A 19,868-nucleotide genomic window follows, 5' to 3' on the forward strand; every position below is an offset into this window, starting at 1 on the left:
GGCATGGTACGTGTGTGAGCTCACCTCGCCTCAGAGCCACCACCAGGTTCCGGCCATTGTCACACACGACCATGCCTGGCTGTAGGTTCAGCGGTGTGAGCCACAGATCTGCCTGCTCTTTCAGAGCTGTCCACAACTCTTCAACATTGTGCGGTTTTTCACCTAAGCATATTAGCTTCAGCACAGCCTGTTGCCGCTTAGCCGAGGCAGTGCTGCAGTGCTTCCAGTTTGTGACTGATGTGGTCATTTCGGAGATGGAGGCTGAAGAGGAGGAGGAGGCTGAGGAGGATGAGGTGCAGGAGCTGTTGACCGTGGGGGCAACCCTGATTGACCTAGGGCCCGCAATCCTTGGCGTCGGGAGGACGTGTTCCATCCCAAGGTCCGACTGGGTCCCGCCTTCCACTATGTTAACCCAGTGTGCAGTCAGCGAGATGTACCGTCCCTGCCCACAAGCACTTGTCCACGTGTCCGTGGTTAGGTGGACTTTACCGGTAACTGCGTTGTTGAGAGCACGGCTAGTGTTTTTGGACACGTGCTTGTGTAATGCGGGGACGGCACACCGGGAGAAATAGTGGCGGCTAGGGACCGAGTATGAGGGATGGCCGCCGCCATCAGGTTGCGGAATACTTCTGTCTCCACGAGCCTAAAAGGCAACATTTCGAGCGCAAGCAGTCATGAAATGTGAGAATTTAGTAGTGTGGCCTGTGGGGCGTTGGCTGCATATTTGCGCTTGTGTTCCAAGGACTGGGGTATGGACAACTGAACGCTGCGCTGGGACAAGGACATGGACGTGCTTCCTGATACTGCTACTTGAGAGTGTGCAACGACAGGTGCAGGGCAGGAGGCATCTTCGCATGCACCATGGACAGGGGATTGGCTTGCATGCACAACAGCGGAAGAAGCAATGGTGCCACCCGCAGACACTGTTCCTGGACCCTGGGGTTCGGCCCACAAAGTTGAGTGCTTTGCTGCCATGTGCCTGATCATGCTGGTGGTGGTCAGGCTGGTCGTTTTGCCACCCCTGCTGATGCTGGCCCGGCAGGTGTTGCAAATGGCCTTTTTGGGGTTATCGGCAGAGTCTTTAAAAAACAACCAGACTCGGGAAGACCTAACAATTGTACTGGCAACTTCCTTCGTGTTGGTGTTACGGGGAACGGTTGCCTGCCTTCTGTCTGCAGCCACCACACTGCTTCTTCCTGCCTGTTGGGGTGCTCTGCCTCCCTCCCCCTGTGTGCTGCTGTCCTCGCTCTGCATGTCCTCCAGGTTGGGTCAGTTACTATATCATCCACCACCTCGTCTTCCACTTCCGCACCCTGGTCCTCCTCCTGACTTTCTGGCAATTGTGTCTCATCATCGTCCACCTCTTGTGACACTTTCCCACCGTCACCTTTGTGTGACCGTGGCTGCTCAAATATTTGGGCATCTCTACACGCGATCTCCTCTTGCCCCGCTTCGAGTGGACCGGCCAAGAGGCCCAAGTCTATAAATGGAAAAGTGAACAGCTCTTCAGTGTGTCCAAGTGTGGGATCAGTTGTCTCTGGGTACTCGGCATGGTGGGATGAAGGAGGATCAGGGTGAGGAATATGCGGTCCAGACTCACGGCTACTGAGACTTGACCGTGTGGAAGACAGTGTGGTGGTGGTGGTGGTGGTGGCTAAGTGACTGGAAGCATTATCCGATATACAACCAACAACCTTTTGACACTGCTCTGGGTTCAATAGTGGTGTGCTGCGGTCCTCTAGAAATTGGGACAGGAAGGTCAGACGAGAAGATGTGGGCTTTTGTTGTGGCACAATTTCGGCTTGCCCATGGCCTTGTCCTCGGCCTCTGCATGCACCATTACCATCACGTCCAGTTACCCGTCCCTTGCCACGTGCCTTGCCCATTTTAAATGGAGGACAGTATCTTCCACGCTGACTACAAATGACTGAGTTTGGAGCGAATTTATATGTGATCCGTGTGACGGAGAAAACAGAGTTTTAAATACCTGGCCTGTAGGTAAGTAGCTTGACCAGCAAACTGCTGTGAATTGCTTCACTGACACACTGAAAGAAATTTTTAATGGAGGCCAGAAATGGCAGTATTTTCTGACAACGTATATGTGAGCTGTGTGATGGAGAAAACGCAGTTTTAGATACCTGGCCTGTAGGTAACTATTTTGAACAGCAATTTGGTGTCAATTGCTTCACTGACACACTGAAAATTTTTTTCAATGGAGGCCAGAAATGGCAGTATTTTCTGAAAACGTATATGTAATTCGTGTGACGGAGAAAACACAGTTTTAAATACCTGGCCTGTAGGTAACTGTTTTGAACAGTAAACCAGTGTCAAAAACTTTGCTGACACACTGAAAAAAAAATTTAATGGAGGCCAGAAATGGCAGTATTTTCTGAAAACGTATATGTGATCCGTGTGACGGAGAAAACACAGTTTTAAATACCTGGCCTGTAGGTAACTGTTTTGAACAGCAAACCAGTGTCAAAAAATTTGCTGACACACTGAAGAAATTTTTTATTGGAGGCCAGAAATGGCAGTATTTTCTGAAAACGTATATGTAGTCCGTGTGACGGAGAAAACACAATTTTAAATACCTGGCCTGTAGGTAACTGTTTTGAACAGCAAACCAGTGTCAAAAACTTTGCTGACACACTGAAAATTTTTTTCAATGGAGGCCAGAAATGGCAGTATTTTCTGAAAACGTATATGTAATCCGTTTGACGGAGAAAACACAGTTTTAAATACCTGGCCTGTAGGTAACTGTTTTGAACCAGTGTCAAAAACTTTGCTGACACACTGAAATTTTTTTTTAATGGAGGCCAGAAATGGCAGTATTTTCTGAAAACGTATATGTGATCCGTGTGACGGAGAAAACACAGTTTTAAATACCTGGCCTGTAGGTAACTGTTCTGAACAGCAAACCAGTGTCAAAAACTTTGCTGACACACTGAAAAATTTTTTTTAATGGAGGCCAGAAATGGCAGTATTTTCTGACAACGTATATGTGAGTCGTGTGATGGAGAAAACACAGTTTTAAATACCTGGCCTGTAGGTAACTATTTTGAGCAGCAATCTGGTGTCAATTGCTTCACTGACACACTGAAAATTTTTTTTAATGGAGGCCAGAAATGGCAGTATTTTCTGAAAACGTATATGTGATCCGTGTGACGGATAAAACACAGTTTTAAATACCTGGCCTGTAGGTAACTGTTTTGAACAGCAAACCAGTGTCAAAAACTTTGCTGACACACTGAAAAAAAAATTTAATGGAGGCCAGAAATGGCAGTATTTTCTGACAACGTATATGTGATCCGTGTGACGGAGAAAACACAGTTTTAAATAGATGGATTTTTAGTGCTGTAATATGGAAAGGACCTGGCTGTATTCTGAAGTGCCAACAAGCAAATGGCGCAGAAAAACCGTGTTTTCTGGATTGCTTTTTAAGCAAATAATGAGGATTAAGATGCAAAAAAAAATATTCCTGGCCCCTGAGACCTGGGCCTATTTCCAGAAATATCTAACAGCAGCAGCCGACAGAACTGGAATGGAGCCTCTTGTGCTATATGCACTGCAGTCTGCTATATACCCTGCCTGCCTATATACCCTGCCTGCCTGATATCTCTGCAGATGGATTAGTTAGTCCTCAAAAGGATTGTTTGTTAAAATGGATATGTGTAATGTACACTACCTAATACACAAGCAAATCTCTCCAGAGCTCAGCAGCAGCTCTCCCTACACTGTCTGATCTGGAGTGACTGTGACGCCAGGTCTGATATACACCTGATGACGCTGTGCGGCCAGCCAATCACTGTAATGCCCACAACCAACATGGCTACGGTATTACAGTGCATGGCAGGCAATCCCTGTATGTTCATTGGCTCTCTAAAGAGCGCCAAACATGCAGGGAGGGGACCCGAGTTCCCGCCCGAGCAACCCGGAAATACTCGCCGAGCTTGTCGAGCACCATGATGCTCGGGCGAGTACCGAGTAGTGGTGAGCACATTCGCTCATCACTATCGGCAGGTCATGGCTGTGTGTTAAAGCCAGGACCTGACTCTAACAACCAGCCATTATTGTTAACCTGTTAAATACCGCTGTCAAACTCTGTAATTCCATGCACCTATTGGCGCATCCATGATATGGTTGCAGATTGCCGATGGGTTGCTATGACTGCTGGGGTTCTGTTGAAGACCTCCAAGCTTGTAATTAAGGCTGGGCTTCAAAGGAGACCGTGATTTTACTATATGCAGCAATACTGAGGTTTTGCTGTTTATAGCACAAAAAATCAGACAGTCAACATGTTCAAGACCCTGCCTTAAGGGGACTAATAAGTACAGTGAAGAGTAAAAAAAAAGTTTTAAAAAATATGAAAAAAAAAAAAAAAAGTTCAAATCACCACCCTTTTTTACCCATCTCGTAATGCCGTGTTCAGAAAAGTCTGATCTATCAAAATATTTAAATAATTAACCCAATCGGTAAACACCCTAAACAGAAAAAAATCAAGACCGCCAAAATTACTTTTTTTGGTCGCTGCCACAAAAATTGCTGTAACAAGCGATAAAACTCTTATCAAATCTGTTTCAAAATGATTTCAATAAAAGCGTAATCTCGTCCCACAAAAAATAAGCCAACACACAGCTCGATCGACCAAAAACTTAAAGCATAAACAGTGGCACAACCCCCAAATTTTTTTTATAAAACTTCTGATGTTTTTTTACCACTAAAATAATAAAAAAAATAGACATGTTTGATATCACCGTTATCGTACTGCTGAGCAAAATCATACTGCAATGTCATTTTTAACACACAATGTACACCATAAAAACAATTCCCAAAAAGCAACGTCAGAGTTAAGTTTTTTTTCAAAATTTCACCACACTTGGAATTTTTTCCCCTTTTTTCAATACATTATGTGGTAAAATTAATTGTGTCATTCAAAAGTAAAACTCGTCCCGCAAAAAACAGAAATTTCTCTGGTTTTATGTTAGTAGGTTTGACACAGCGTGGGGGGTTTATCTTATCATGGATTTCCCCTTGTTTTTTCATGTTTTCTCATGTTTGGTATTTTTCGCATTTGGTATAAATAAAAGTATTGATTTACCTCATATGCTCCCACTGTTTGTTGCTTTTTTCTACCTGTGTATTATAGTGCATGTGGTGAGCTGATCCTTCCACTTTGGTAGTGCCCACTCCTCCATTTTTTATTAACACATTCATAGCCACAATGATTAGATTCTAACCTTATGTTTTGTACTGAAACATATAATGGTCATTGTGAAGGGAAGGGGAACAGGGTCAGCTGTAACATTGCCTATTATAACTGGTGGATCAGTTATACTAGCTGAGTATACAGGTGTTACCTATCATTGTGATCCTGCCTCTGCTGATAAGGAGTCTGCTGAAAACTCTTCCTGAAAGGACAGGAAGTATGCGACTAAAACAGCCCCAGTGGCCAATGTGAAAATTGCAAGATTACTCATTTTGTTTTTAATAAATATCTTTTTAAATACATGTAACACAAAAACATGATTTAAATAATAAGTAATTTTCTGATGATAGCATCCCTTTAATTATATACTAAATAAACAATCTGCAGCATAAATGTACCTGCAATGTTGATATAAAATCTGCAGCTTTTCTGTTTATGTTGCGGATTCCCATTGTAGATTTCACCCGTTACAATACAAGGTTGAAAGCCGTGGCGCATCTGCAATGATTCCACAGCAAAATCTTCTATATCTGGTGCTGACATTGTCCCTTTGGATTTTGCTGCAGATTAACCCTGTGTGGTTGTACCCAAAAAGTGATGATATATTGTAAAAAAAAAGTAAAAGCTTAAGATAATAGATCCTGATAGACTGATCAATATCAGTGTTGCAGGCATTTGTCTATTTTGTTATAAATATCACATTTTTGTGAATGTGATCTAGTCATTTATATGTCGTCTCCAGTAAGAGGATACATTTATATTTTTAGCTTACGGGGTAAGAATCAGAATTATCCTTCAACAAGTGATCATTTGCGACACAATAAAGCAGAGTACCTTCTCACAGCATAGTGATCTGCTATCTAACAAAAGCTAAATTACAGGCCCCTATAGAGATAAGCGATATAAAAACATGAGGCAGACATAATGTATCAATGGGTATCTGCTGGAGCTGCGGAGATAAACCCCGCAATTTCATAGTATTATACAGAAACGTGTATGAAGTGCTTACTGTTCTTCATGTCGTTCATCCATTTGTCAAGATCATCCATCTCAATCTCCATTACTGATGGAGTGTCCTCTTCAAAGATAGGACTGGAAAAGATGTAGAAAACAGCTGCTCAGTAATAGTAAAAGATGAACTGAGAATTAGAAAGAAATATGATAGAGAGCCACACGCTTAAACACGTGTGTGAAAAAATGGTACCGATGTCATCAGTGTTTGGTCCGTGTGTCCGTTTTTACCATCAGTGTTTTTCACATATGCATAAAAACAGAAATTACAAAGCTTCTCCTATACTTTGCAATGTACAACGGTTTGTCAAAAAGGGGCATGGTCTAACATACCTCACCCAGCACCCGATTCAGGACTGAATTCTTTCACACCAGTCTTAATGAGGAGGCGGGGTGGAGCGCGAGGCACCTGATCCACTAATGGGGTACACACCTCTTAATGAATCAGGAGAGGGGTGAAGTGTCGGGCACCTCTGTGTGCTTCCCAACAAATCTTACTCCAGTTAGGGACTGGAATAAGATTTGTGGAGTAAGGAACGCCACTGCTCGTCATGAATTTGACAAGCAGTGGGTCACCTCTCACTATCACACCCCAGCTCCTTACACTTATTCGAAGCCGGGTGAAAATGGTTTGATCATTACCACTGTCAATCAAGGCCAATGCTCATTGGGAGCATTCCCACAACTTTATGATGAACAACCTGGTGTGTGCAGGGAGAGCAGGGAGGAGGAGAAGAGAGATGGCTTCTCCTCCGCCTCCCTGCTCTCTCCGCACATGCCAGCATGTTAGTCACATTACAATGGCATTGACAGACAGCGGCCCCAGACCAGTCCGGTGGCTGCAGACAAGGACAATTAAACTCAGTTTTTAAACACTTACATTTAACATTTAGGGATAATACAGGCCTCATTACAGAGGTATCAGGAGGCTAATATGGTAACCTTCTCTTTAAAATAGTTGAAAGAGAGACACAAAAACACATGAACAGAGAAGGGAGTAAAGGAAATTTGCTGTCAAAGTACAAAATTTACTGGGATTATAAAACTAAGGACTTGCTCACACTTGTGTATAAAATGGCCGAGTGCTATTCGATATTTTATCAGATAGCACTAGCCCCAATGTTATACCATGGGGCAGTGCAGACTAGCAGCGTGAGAAAACAATAGCTGCATGCTGCGAGTGCATCCAAATCGGATCGCACTCACCCATTCAAGTCTATGGGTGTGTGTGAAACATCAGACTGCACTCGGATGACATCCAAGTGAAGTCCGATGTACTCACACAGAAACAATGGAGAAGATGGAGAAATTAATTTCTCCTTCTTCTCCGCACCTGTGATGCGATTATCTCATGCAAGAGAATCGGAGCACAGTAAGATGACACTGGGATCAAACTCTGACAGTTTGATCCGAGTGTCATTAGCATAATCAGTCCAATTCACTCGCATGAGAGAATATACGCATTGTGAGTGTACCTTTAGTTAAAAATACATTGAGGTTGTGTTCACTTACAGTCATGGCTGAATGTGTTGGCACCCTTGAAATTGTTTCAGAAAATGAAGTATTTCTCCCAAAAAATTATTGCAATTACACGTTTGGTTATACACATGTTTATTTCCTTTGTGTGTATTGGAACAGCACAAAAAAAAAACAGAAAAAAAGGCAAATTGGACATAATTTCATACAAAAGCCCAAAAATGGGCCTGACAAAATTGTTGGCACCCTCAACTTAATATTTGATTCCACACCCTTTGGAATAAATATCTGCAATCAATCACTTCCTATAGTCATAAACAAGCTTCTTACACCTCAAAACTGAAATTTTGGACCACTCTTCTTTTGCAAATGGCTCCAGGTCTCTCACATGTGAAGGGTGCCTTTTCCCAATAGCAATTTTAAGATCTCTTCACAGGTGTTCAATGGGATTTATTGGTGTTCATTGCTGCCACTTCAGAACCCTCCAGCGCTTTGTTTCCATCCATTTCTGGGTGCTTCTTGCAGTATGTTTAGGGTCATTGTCCTGCTGGAAGACCCATGACCTAGGACGCAAACACAGCTTTCTGACACTGGGCACTACATTACAACCCAAAATCCTTTGATAATCTTCAGATTTCATGATGTCTTGCACACAGTCAAGGCACCCAGTGCCAGAGAGTCAGCAAAGCAATCCCAAAATATCTTTGAACCTCCACCATATTTGACTTTAGGTTCTTTGTAGGCCTCATTCCGTTTTCGGTAAACAGTAGAATGATGTGCATTAACAAAAACCTTAATCTTGGTCTCAGCTGTTCACAAGACACTTTCCCAGAAGGATTTTGGCTTACGCACATACATTTTGGCAAACTGTAGTCTAGTTTTTTTATGTGTCTGTGTCAGCAGTGGGGTCCTCTTGGGTCTCCTGCCATAGAGTTTCATTTTTATTCAAATGTCGACAAATAGTTTGCGCTGACACTGATGCACCCTGAGCCTACAGGACAGCTTGAATTTCTTTGGAACTTGATTGGGGCTGCTTATCCTCCATCCGGACTATCCTGCATTGCAACCTTTCATCATTTTTTCTCTGCTATTCACGTCCAGGGAGATTAGCTACGGGGCCATGGGTTGTAAACTTCTTGATTATGTTGCTCACGGTGGACAAAGGAACGAACATCAAGGGCTCTTCATATGGACTTGTAACCTTGATATTGTTGATATTGTTCAACAATTTTGGTTTTCAAGTACTCAGACAATTCTCTTCTCCTCTTTCTGTGCTCAATGATTAGTGTGGCACACACAGACACACAATGCAAAGGTTGAGTCATCTTCTCCCCTTTTTATCTGGTTTCAGGTATGATTTTCATATTGCCCACACCTTTTACTTGCCACAGGTGAGTTTGAACGAGCATCACATGATTGAAACTAAAGTTGTTTACCCACAATTTTGGAAAGTTGACAACAATTTTGTCCAGCTCATTTTTGGGGTTTTGTGTGAAATTATGTCCAATTTGCCTTTTTTTCTCAGTTTTTTTGTGTTGTTCCAATACAACAAAGGAAATAAACATGTGTACAACAAAGCATGTGTAATTGCAATTATTTTCTGGGAGAAATACTTAATTTCCTCGAACAATTTCAAGGGTGCCAACTCTTTCAGCCATGACTGTATGAGAATTGAAATAAATAAAAGGTGAAAGGAAGCCTAGAAGTTTGCTGCATACTGTTTGATTAAGGCTACAATCCCACGATGAGCTTTGGGTGAGTTTTTGATGCTGCAGAATTTCTGCACCACCTCTTCACCCATTATTTAAATTAGGTTACTTTTTCATTGCGTTTTTTTGTCTCTTTTTGGTGAGTCATGCTTTAAATAAAGCTGCGTTGTTTTGATACTTCCTGGTATTTGGCTTTGACAAAACTTTATTGACATACATAGGTGCGGATTACATGTGTTTTTATGCGTTTCTGCTGCAGCAACGCACTTAAAATGCATGTGCCTTTCTTATCTGTGGAATTTCCGCACCTAATGTAAGTCTATGTGGAAATTCTGCACAGAAAACTCAGTGTACCAGCAAGACATGCTGCGGATTGGAAACACGCACGGCAGGTCAGTTTACGCTGCGTTAAAAAGAAGCACAGAGGGCATGTGATTTCTATAAATCCCATCCACTTTGCTGGAACTGTAAGCTGCGTTTTTGACGCAGTAAAATTACGCTGCATCAAAAACGCTTCTTTTGGTGAGTTTTTGATGTTGCAGATTTTTGCACCACTTCTGCACCCATAAAGTAAAATAGGTTACTTGCATTTTTTCGAAAGTACGCAGCGTAAGAAACTCACCAAAAAGTCATTGCGGGAACGTAGCCCAAGGGGTATTTAGGGTATGTGCACATGTTCAGTATTTGCAAAAGTAAAATTTGCTGCATATATTAATGTATTGGCTGAACAAAAATTTTTTTGCTACATTTTTGCAAGCGTTTTTGATGTGGGTTTTTAATGCGTTTTTTTCACATTTGTTAAAATGGGTGAAAAATGCTCAAAGAATTGACATGCTGCATATTTGAAACGGTTTCAAATCTGCAGGTAATAAGTAAGCAACAAGTGTATGAGATTTCAGGAATTTTATTCACTTTGCTGGGACAATAAAATTCTGCATTTTTATGGCAAAACGTGGAAAAAATACAACTTGTAAACATAGCCTAACAGGGTTTTCCAAAACTGCCCCCAATAAATAAAACTATATATAACCATTCAATTCTTACTGTTACAACATTGTGTTTCCCATTCCTCCTTACTTGTCATCTGTTTAATGGCTTCAACAGTGACATCACAAATTTCCCAAGTGACCACATGTCTTGTGCCTCGTACCCCAGAGTCCAAAGATTAGCCGCAGTGATTATGTGGGGTAACGGAACCGCTGCTGCATGTTAAGATGACCAGCAGAGAGGAACATGGATGCGGCACTGGAATAGCAGAATTAAATGGACACTTATACATTGTTTAGTTCTTTTATGTGTATGAGTTGCTGTGGGAAGATTTTTAATAACTTTGAAAACCCTTTTAAGGGAATAGATTTTATGCAGTGGGTTACTAAGTTTCCTCAAGGGGCAGTTACAGGCAGCCAAAATTGTATGTTGTTATTGTATTTTATGACTATACAGGACATTTAGAGAAACAAATAGCTCAAACTTGGTAGAAAGGTTTATTAAGAAACTAATAAACACTGAGGCCCCAATTCATCAAACTGTTTACCCCAGAAAACTGATATAAAACAATTTAAATAGACGAAGAATCTTTGGAAAAAATTTTGCGAACTTTACACCTTACAGGGTGTAAGGTGCAGCTATGCAAACCTGTCAAATTCAGCAAAACTGATGGAAGCGCACGCCATTGATAAGATGTACCGAACTCATTAAGTGGCATGTGCCCCTTACTAAGATTGACACATGATACACCAGTCTTAATGAATCGTGGACGAAATCTTGAATCCATTTAGAATAAAAAAGGGGAGGAGCATTGAATTTATAATGACTGTCCTGCAAAATATAGCAAACCTTGTCTAATCACTAAAGCTTGATTCGTAAAACAGTGTACCTGTTACCTGTTATTTATCACTGTTCCAGCTCATGCAAACACCTACTGTCAGACTGAAGAACATTGGGCCCACCAGAGGATTTGATTCTGAGGGACCACCTTTCTCCCCCACTCAAGAGCCCCACCGCAGCTGCAAGGTTTGCACTATGAACTCTCCTGAGGGAGAAGTCAGGGCCCACCGGAGGATTCTCCGGTTCTCTGGTGGGCCAGTCCAACCCTGCTGACACACCTGTATTTTCGGGCTGAGTGCTATCTGTGAAATAAACAGATCGCACTCGGACCAATTTTATTCAATGGGGCAGTGCAGATGAGATATATTTTTCACTGACGGAATCTGCGATTGAAATAAATCGCAGCATGCATTAGTTTCTTCCGGAAATCAGATGATATTCGCCCATTCATGTTTATGGGTGCCTAAAAAAATTCAGATACCGTACAGAACCACAGTAAGGCTATGTGCCCACGATGCAGAAATGCTCCAAATTTTTCCTGAGCGTTTCTGCATCTCCCTGGCAGAAAAAACGCATGCGGATTGTACATGCGGATTGTACATGCGGATTGTACATGCGTTTTTCCTGCCAGGGACATGCGGAGGTGAAGCGTTCTTCACATGCATTTCCGCATGCGGGTTGACAAGCGCTTTCCAAGCGATTTTAGCATCACTTGGAAAGTGCTTGTCAACTTGGTCACACTAAACCGGCATGGATTTATATAATGTGACCGAAAGAATGTTTAAAAATAAAAAATAAATCTATACTTACCTTCCAATGGCCCCCGGAGTCTTGCTTCACTCCGTCCTGGCTGCCGGCAGATCGCGGTACACTGAAGGACCTGCCAACGTCAGCATCGCGTGACCCGTCACATGACTATGACATCAGCGCAGGTCCTCCAGTCCATCGCGATCTGCCGGCAAGGGAGGAGGAGCGCACCGCGGGCCATCAGAAGGTAAGTATAACATTTATTTTTTATTTTATTCTTTTTTTTTACAGTTTTCTATGGTATCCGGGTCCGGAGGAGAGTCTCCTCTCCTCTAGACCTGGGTACCATCCGCACATTGAACGCATGTATTCCGCATGTGCTTATCTAGTGAAGCGTAATCTATGCGTTCCAATGCAAGTCAATGGCGGCGAAAACGCAGTGCTTCTGCAAAATAATTGGTAGTGCTGCGCTTTTTTCTGCAATGATAATCCGCAGCGGAAATTTCCGCAGCATGTTCACAGCACATGCGGATTATCATTGGGGACATGGCAGGCCTTCTACCATGCGTTTTTTAAGCGTTTCTGCAGTGTTTTTGCCGCTGCGGAAACGCTTAAAAAATACATCATGGGCACACAGCCTAAAGCATCCGATTTTTAGACACATTGCAATTCTGTAACATAGGAAACTGTAAATGATTTTGTAAAAGATTAATAGCTGCTTCTGTGAAAAAAAACAGATTGTATATGGATGACAAGTGAGAAAAAAATCATTCAACTTTTCTGGATGAAGCTATGACTCTCCACTACAGCAGTTTGTTTAAAAAAAACAAAAAAAAAACAAGCTGTGCTTTACTCACCCAACCCAAGTCCAAGCCTGAGATTCCGCCACTACTTGCTTTGTCTGTTATGGTCTGCAGTTCTGCCGTCACATCGACTGCACTGCAGACAATAGGCGAACTCATTGGCTATGCCTGAGTAGATGGCACAAGCCACTCAGAGCCACTATCATACATACAGTAGTGTTCAAAATAATAGCAGTGAGTTCAAAAACATGAGTTAAGCACAAAATCTATATACTAGTTTTTATTTCCGTGCATTTGGCAACATTGCACACTGTTTTCTAATTCAAAACATGAAGAGAATTGTATATAATCTTTAACTACTTTACAGAAAATAACAAAAAATGAACACTGGGCTGTTCTAAAAAATAGCAGTGTCTGCATTTGTCTTTACAAACTCACAATATGTACTCTTTTTTTTGAGGATTTAGCATTCATGTGAGTCACTAACCTAATATTTCGTTGTATACCCACAGTTTTTTAGAACTGTTTCACATCTATGTTGCATAGAGTCAGCCAACTTCTGCCACCTGTTAACTGTTATTCCAGCCCAGGATGCTGTGACTACATCCCACAATTTTTTGGCATTTGTTGGCTTTGCCTCAGAAACTGGATTTTTGATGTCACCCCACAAGTGTTCTATCGGATTGCTGGCCACTCCATAACCTCAATTTTGTTGGACTGAAAACAAGATTTTGCTTGTTTACTGGTGTGTTTGGGGTCGTTGTCTTGTTGTCTTTTTGAAACACCCATTTCAAGGGTATATCCTCTTCTGCGTAAGGCAACATGACCTCTTCAAGTATTTTTATATATGCAAACTGGTCCATGATCCCTGGTATGCGATAAATGGGTCCAGCACCATAGTAAGAGAAACATGCCCATATCATGATGCTTGCACCACCATGCTTCACTGTCTTCAGAGTGTACTGTGGCTTGAATGCAGAGTTTGGGGGTCATCTGACAAACTGTCTGCGGCCCTTGGACCCAAAAAGGACAAGTTTACTTTGATCAGTCCACAAAATGTTTCTCCATTTCTCTTTAGGCCAGTTGATGTGTTCTTTGGCAAATTGTATCCCCTTCAGTACATGTCATTTTTTTTAACAGTGAAACTTTACGGGGACTTCTTGCTAAGAGATTAGCTTCACACAGGCGTCTTCTAACTGTCACAGTACTCACAGGTAAATTGAGACTGTCTTTGATCATCCTGGAGTTGATCATTGGCTGAGCCTTTGCCATTCTGGCTATTCTTCGATCCATTTGAATGGTAGTCTTCCATTCTCTTCCATGTCTCTCTGGTTTTGCTTTGCATTTTAAAGCATTGGAGATCATTTTAGCTGAACAGCCTATCATTGTCTGCACTTCTTTATAAGTTTTGCCCTCTCCAATCAACTTTTTAATCAAAGTACGCTGTTCTTCTGAACAATGTCTCGAACTACCCATATTTCTCAGGCTTTAAAGGAGAAATGCATGTACAACATGTGCTGGCTTCACCCTTAAATAAGGGCCACCTGATTGACACCTGTTTCTTCACAGAATGAATGACCTCACTAATTGAACTCCACACTGCTATTATTTTGAACATACCCCCTTTCAATTAATTATTCAAATACACAGACTCAAAAACATGCAGATCATGAATGCTGAGTCTGTTGGTTTTCTTAGAATCTACTGCACCAACTGGTCAATTGTTTGACATGTGGTAATATAATTTATACCAAAAACAGAGATTAATCTGGTTAGTTATATTGGACCTCTATTATTTTAAATACTACTGTAGTTGTATAGGTTGAAAAAAGGCAAAGGTTCATTAAGTTCAACCTTACTCCACCAGTAATACTCTCTCCATCGCTTATTTATAACCCACAATGCCATGTCTTGTGAGAAAAACATTCAGCCCTTTTTTAAATGCTGTATCTGCCACTGCTACCTCTTGTGGTAGGGCATTCTGCAGTCTGACTGCTCTAACTGTAAAGAATCCTTTCCTACTAAACTGCTGAAATCGCCTTTCCTTCACATGTAATGAATGCCCCTGTTTTCCTGTAAGGTCTTTGTAAGGAATAAGTCGTGTGCCAGTCCTTTCTATTGACCACACATGTATTCATACATATATATATTAGATCTCCTCTGAGATGTCTTTTTTCTAAGCTAAACAAGTCCAACTTTTCCTCCCTCTCATCATATGAGATGCCTTTCATCCCATGTAATAATCTAGTTGTTGCCTTTAAACTGATTCTAACTTCTGAATATCCTTTTTAAAATTTGGATCCCATAACTGGATCCCATATTCTAGATGTGGCCTCACCAGTGATTTATAAAGGGGTAACAATACGTTGGATCACAGGATTTTATCTCTTTTTTTTTTTATAAACCCTAAAATCTTGTTTGCTTTTGCAGCTGCTGCTTGACATTGAGTACTGCTGCTCAGGTTACTTGTAACCTGAATACCCAAGTCCTTCTCCTGTTCTGTAATCCAAAGTATACTCCCATTTAAAGCAATAGGATTATTCCAGCCTGGGTGCATGAGGTCATAAAGCCCACAATTGATAAACATACTTAAATTAATAAAAGAACCACACTACCATTATATATGGGGTAAAACTTATTTATTGGTCGGGTACCTTTGTCAAGTTTAATCAAATAATCAATATAGTAAATCCATAAATAATCAAATACATTAAATATTAAAAATGCTCCAGACATAAATAAATAATTTAATAAATAACTCATTAATAATTATCTCCATACGGATCCACCCAAGTATCTGGTTGACCCATCCTCTGACCAAGCACCCAAACCTAGCAGTATAAATACCAAAAAACAAAATAACAGGGGCGGGAGGGCGGGGCTTCTTCAGCTCTTGAGGTAAAACTGACCCCTCCTGACAGGAGCCGTCGTCTTATATAGGCATATGCCCCCACTCTCCCCCCCTTTCAGAACCAATCAGCTGTTTTCCATTTACCGCTCAAAAAAACGGTTCAGGCCACATTTGTACCACTTCTGAACCTTCCAAGTAATATTGTCAGTTACCTCATAACCTGACTTGACCATATAATACATTAGGGGCTTATTCCCTCATGATGTCCCCATTTAAGGCAATGTGGCCATCTCATGAGGTCATAAAGCCCACAATTGATAAACATACTTAAATTAATAAAAGAACCACACTACCATTATATATGGGGTAAAACTTATTTATTGGTCGGGTACCTTTGTCAAGTTTAATCAAATAATCAATATAATAAATCCATAAATAATCAAATACATTAAATATTAAAAATGCTCCAGACATAAATAAATAATTTAATAAATAACTCATTAATAATTATCTCCATTCGGATCCACCCAAGTATCTGGGTGACCCATCCACCAGGACTCTGCTTAAAAAGCAGAGGCCCCCCCCCACAAAGCCACCTGACCAATGCTCGATCATAGTCTGAAAATCTAAATTCAGAATGTCATAACCGACATCCGAAAGATGAACGGAATCTCTACTATACATCCCTACTACATATCCCTCTAACTCTCTGTGCCTATGTAGAACAGGCAAGAAAGCTTGTAAGAGAACTTCAACATGACGTTTCAAGGATGGAACTAGACTGCCATCTACTGGCCAGATACAGTCAAGTGGAACCAAAATATGCAAGGGAAGTTGCAGGGAGAGCAGGTTCAGACGCTGGACCCGATCAGGTGACTTCCAGGAAGGAGTTCCGGGAGATAAGAGGCCAGCGCGCCAAACCTGAGGGGTCTTTGGCGCCAAGCAGCAGAAAGGAGCAGACGTGCTCCCTGCGTCCTGAGAAACCCCACGTGACAGGCCAAATCCAGAGGCCTGAGAGGTGCTCCAGCCCGGCACCGGTAAAAGAGCTCCGGATCCCTCACAGTTGTGACCCGAGTGCTGTGCCTGCTGAGGAGACTAGTGTTAGAACTCTCCTGTTAGGTTTTTTCTATTTTGCTGGTCACATGACCTTTTTGCCTATTTAATCCTGCTCCGCCCTTCTGGCCATGCTGGACTTCATTGTAATTTTTACTCTTAATCTAGCCAGGTGCTTTGTAACCTTTCTCAGTCAGTTTTGCTAGGTCTTTTGACCTTTATGTTCTATGTTGTGTGTTTGTCTTTTTACTGCTACAATTTCTGCTAGGAGGTGTCCATCTTTCTCCCAGTCCCTAGTTCTTGTAGGGATCCCTCCCTCACATCTATAGGTCTTCGTTCAGACTAGCTGAGGACTTTAGCGGGTCTGATCGCAGGATCAGGTTCCCCGTTACATCGTAGGGATCTAGCTTAGTTATATTGTAGGGACAGATCTCCTGTCTTTCCTTAGTGCTTGTAGCCTATCATAACAACTAGGAACCTGATCGCGGTGCTGAGTGAGTTCGCGGAACCCGACGACGCCCGCCGACAGACAAGGCCTGGACCCCCCTATCCAAGGCTCGAGAGACTGCCTCCAATGGCCAAGCAGAGAGGAGTTGAGAGACGGTTGCCCCAGGAAAGTCACGCCAGCGGAGGCAGAGGAGCTGCATACGTGAGCAGGGCCGTCACTTCCACTGTTCACCCACGGTACCGGGGACAATTGGGTTTAGGTACTCAAGTTGGGAGGGGAACGGTTGGGGCTAAAGTAGCACAACGTGATTTAATTGAATTTATCCAGAAGAGACTCACGGCCTAGCGGGAATAACCGGTGACCCCCGCTAGGGCCAAATGCACAGTTAAAGAACGTGCGTGGCATCTCCCATGATTGAGGGCATCACCTTACTTTGAGAGACTGCGCCTTACTTTGAGAGACTGCGCCTTACTTTGAGAGACTGCTCCTTACTTTGAGAAATTTCGTATTTTTCTGATATTTCAAACCACTGTTCATTACCCTTGTTGCTAATCCCTTGTTTCAGTATACCTGTTGTATAAAACTGTTTACAATCATCTCTGACTGTTCTCGCCTTGTGTCTCTGTGCGTTGCATTCCGGCACCTGCATTACACCTATAGCAAAAATGTTGAGGCTTGGCAAAAATTTGGAAAGATCCCTATTCACCTTACGCTTGATCTTTTCAAGAAAAAATACCCCATCCGATTTCCAACGGAGACGGGATATTATCTCCGAAAAGGCAATCGTAGTGACGCGCCCCTGGGCCTGTGTCGAGCTGCGTTGCGCATGCGGGAGCTTACCCGGAGCCGGATCTCTTGAGGGTTGTAGTCTCGTGGCGGTGATCCGGTCCGTGCCCAGGGTGTCAAACTAAGTGGCAGTCTATGGCAGTAGATGTTAACTTGGATGTCGACTACGCCACCCGTCGAGTGCGGCTTTACAGCCGCCGCTGCAGAACAGTCCGCTGAGGCCGGTGGTATGGGTGCAGCGATGATGTTATAACCCCCAACGGGAGGGGTATGGCCTCAGGGCAGCAGGAATAAATGATGGGGGTGATGGTGGTACACGAGCGCAACAAAGACAACTCGGAGTCTTGGTGGTGCAGTTCAGGGTCTTTACTCACGGTTACTCGGTTACTGCTCCAGGCCACCGCTGCAGAGGTGGCCGCCTGCGTCGCGCTGTGCTCACCAGGTGAGGGGCTCAGTTAACTCCCAGGTCTTTCTGGAGTGCTTTGCAGGACCCCCTTTATGTCCCCTGTCTCTGGTCTTCAACCCCACTAGTGACCACGCTTATGTCCAGCTGCCTCGGACCTTCTTGGTGGGCAAACGTTGGCCTGCGTTTCCCAGGTCCTATGTGGTGCCTTTCTAGCGGGTGTGGTGAGGGGCTGCTCCACATATAATGTCGCAGCCTCCGGTTCTTAGTTGAGGGTAGTTTCTCTCCTCCACTAATTTGGGATCCGGTTCCCATCTTCTTGACCTGACCCCCCTACTCAGGTAGCGGCGGGCGTGTGGTGGCTACCAGCCAGTCCACACCCCTGGGGTCCCCTCCGTCCTTCCTGGAGCCCAGTCTGCTCCTCTTCCTCCTTCTTCCCTCCTCCAGGCTCAGGCCTCCTGACAGGGCCTGCCTGTGGAGCAGAGCCCATAAAGCAGCTCTGCTCCCTGTCTTCTCCTCTCTCAACTCCCTCCCTTTCCAAGATGGTGCCTCCCTTTATACTCCTGTACAGAGTGCACCCAGGATCTACTTCCCCCACGCACACACTACCGGGTTCCCTTCTCTAGGTGTTCCCTCCCCCCACTCCAGCCAGGGACATGCTCACTCGTGCCTGCATAACTAATGGGAGCACCGTCGAGCTGTCCCCCGGAAATGTGGTGTAGTGCATGTGGGTGTTAGGGTCCTGAGCCACACTCCATCCTTACCTGGAAGTGAGATATCGCACATCTGGGTGAGATGCAATACCTCTGTAGCAACCGAACCCTCGGGGTGCTACATTCCCCCCTGGCAAAACCCAGCACGTCCGCGGGCTGGAACTGAGCAAAAGACAGGGTATACATTAGAACATGCAAATTTTTCATAAACAACAAGTATAACAGGTATCAACATTCAGTTTCCCTTTATGGGAACGGCTCTCTCTTAAACGGTATAAGTGCATATGTACTGTTCTGGAACTCTTTTTCATAGTAACACATTCTAGCATATAAATTTTTCATATCAAACATTTCTAGCAGCAGATCCACGAAGAAGTCTCTTTATAACAGGTCACAGTTTATTCTGCAACCAGGTGTCCATTTTCCTAAAACAGGGAGACGTAACCAGGTAGGGGTCTGTCCTGCCCCGAGTCCTTAACAGTCTTTTAGTCCATCCTGGGTTACGCTCCACTAACTGTACAAAGGATTCCCGGTAAATCCACCAAGGACTCCTATACATTACTAGAAACACATAATTATTTACAGGATATGGCCGCTCTCAGTCCTCGGCCAGGTAGGGGTGGCTGTTCTCAGTCCCCAGCCAGTTAGAGGGAAAAAGGGGTGGCTGTTCTCAGTCCCCAGCCAGGTAGGGGGTAAGGGAAACAGTTCTCTTTCTGTCCCAACGGGGACCACACTCTTAGTGGAAACAGTCCCACAACAGTCCTTATACCCGGTCGGGTAACTATTTACATCTCCTCTTTTACCGTTTACGATTAACGGTGTGCTCCACCCGCTC

General features: G+C 43.3%; 1 long non-coding RNA gene across 1 annotated transcript in view; it reads right to left on the reverse strand.

Annotated features, from left to right (window-relative positions):
- LOC141172158 (uncharacterized) overlaps positions 1-19,868 on the reverse strand; it is a 69,858-nt gene that overhangs the window by 40,013 nt on the left and 9,977 nt on the right. The window contains exon 2 of the long non-coding RNA XR_012252428.1: positions 6,216-6,298. This is a non-coding gene — a long non-coding RNA (uncharacterized lncRNA). The remainder of the gene's footprint in view (positions 1-6,215; positions 6,299-19,868) is intronic.

This window comes from Phyllobates terribilis, unplaced genomic scaffold (genome assembly GCF_046119375.1).
Source record: "Phyllobates terribilis strain yellow unplaced genomic scaffold, ASM4611937v1 Scaffold_1__5_contigs__length_1240528914, whole genome shotgun sequence".
Lineage (NCBI taxonomy): Eukaryota > Metazoa > Chordata > Amphibia > Anura > Dendrobatidae > Phyllobates > Phyllobates terribilis.